Source organism: Zingiber officinale, chromosome 4A (assembly GCF_018446385.1).
Source record: "Zingiber officinale cultivar Zhangliang chromosome 4A, Zo_v1.1, whole genome shotgun sequence".
NCBI classification, from domain to species: Eukaryota; Viridiplantae; Streptophyta; class Magnoliopsida; order Zingiberales; family Zingiberaceae; genus Zingiber; species Zingiber officinale.
Window position 1 is genome coordinate 2,391,949 of NC_055992.1, and position 1,923 is coordinate 2,393,871.

A 1,923-nucleotide genomic window follows, 5' to 3' on the forward strand; every position below is an offset into this window, starting at 1 on the left:
CCTTGAAAGGGTTGATGACCTGACCTATTCAACCAGAGTTGGTGGAAAGGATTTTCAGCTTACCCCCACCTTATTACGTACTAGTCTAGGTCTTAAACCCTCTGCATGTCCATTTTTGTGTTATCCTAGTAGGGATTTGCCATTTGGTGAGCCCTACTCCCACATTACATTGGATACACTCTATATGTATTTTTTGGGGGGAGGAGAGACCACTTGGAGTTTCCGACTTCAGGTCACTCTCTCTTAGGGTTTAGGACTACATTATGTATAGAGTCCTAACTGCATGCATTTCGTCTATCTCATCTCGGGATGTCCCAAAGATGCGCCCATCACATTCCTTCTTTTTGTATGCAATATGTCAACACTTAGATATAGACATCACATTACACATTTTTTATAACATCATTCATGCGGCCAGTCTTGTTATATCCCGTGTAGTCCACATGCCTTACTGTCATGTCTTGACATATATCTTCTCAACTATAGATGGTATAGATATGACTCAGGGGACGGTTACCCACCTTACACCGTATGATGAGATTCGCCAGCATCATCTTAGGTTAGCACATATAGACATCACTGCTCAGGGGGTCCTTGCATGGAGAGGTGGGTCGTCGCCAGCCGATCCAGTCAAGGATGAGCCTGTTGCTCTAGCCGAGGGAGCTGCGCCAGTTGAGGGGTTCAGCAGCCTACCCCCAGATGAGTACTTTTAGCTAGCCGAGGGACAAGAGGAGTTATTTGAGTTCATGGATGTTTAGATATTTGGGGAGCCTCTCGATCCATCACAACCCTCGACGTCAGCCCAACCTTCCACTTCCTTATCTATTGAGGATATACTCTCTCGTCTCGAGCGGTCTTCTGCGCAGACACGACAGCTCGTCTCGGACGGTTTCCGTACACTACGGGCTGAGATGACCTCCGGACTCACTACTCTCCGAGAGGAGATTCTTCGAGAACTACATGCACCCGAGCAACCTCTGTCACCTCCTCCAGCTGACGATCCTCCTAGCTGATCATATTTTGGACATACATTAGATCTATTGGACTTATACTTACTCGTTATGTAGGTAACTCTCTTTTGGTTTGTCTAGGGATGTGCTTAGTAGAATAGAATTTATTTCTATTTACCATGTTTTTAAATCAGATTGCTTTTAAAATTGTCCTTAAAAATTCTAGGAAAAATATCCTTCAAAATCTCAATCTTATTAATTTTCAAAAATTTGGACTTAGCCTAGGAATTTACCCCTAGAAATTATGTACCCCTAGTTTCAGCCAGAGCATCTCACAAGCACACTAGGTTTAACTTGCTTATGTATGAAAACACTTAGAATGGTGTGAGATGCATAGGGTACTTCCTCGACTTAAGAATGCTTATGTCTGTGCATCGATATAAGTCTGGGCAATAAATACCATTTTACATTAATCAAGCTATGTCATCCTGTCTTAGTCAAATCTAACTGGATCACTGAGTTAACTTAACTAACCAAGTGAAAGCTATTGCCTTTTAGGTAAGCAGCTAGTAGCTAATGGTTAGACATGTGGCTAAGGAAACTAAGTATTTTACTCATGCTTAGACTTTAGGACTTTAGAAAATTAAATTTTTCATTAGCAAAATTATTTTTACTCTCTGTTTTAAAAACAGCTAGTATGCCTTTGGTTTTAACTAGAAAAAGACTTAAAAAATTTTAGCATTATTTTTCTTCTCAAATTTAAGCTAAGTACTTTACAAATACAATTAGTTTTTGAAAATCTTAAAATGTTATCAAATATTTTCTCACATTTTTTAAACTAAATTTTTCTAAATCAAAGTTAGCTAAGTTACTTTTCAAAGTCAACAAACTTAGATAAAAACTTCCTTCCAAACTTAGTTTCTGAATTTTTTTTAAGGAAAAGGTTTTCTAAGTATTTTTTTCAAACACCCGA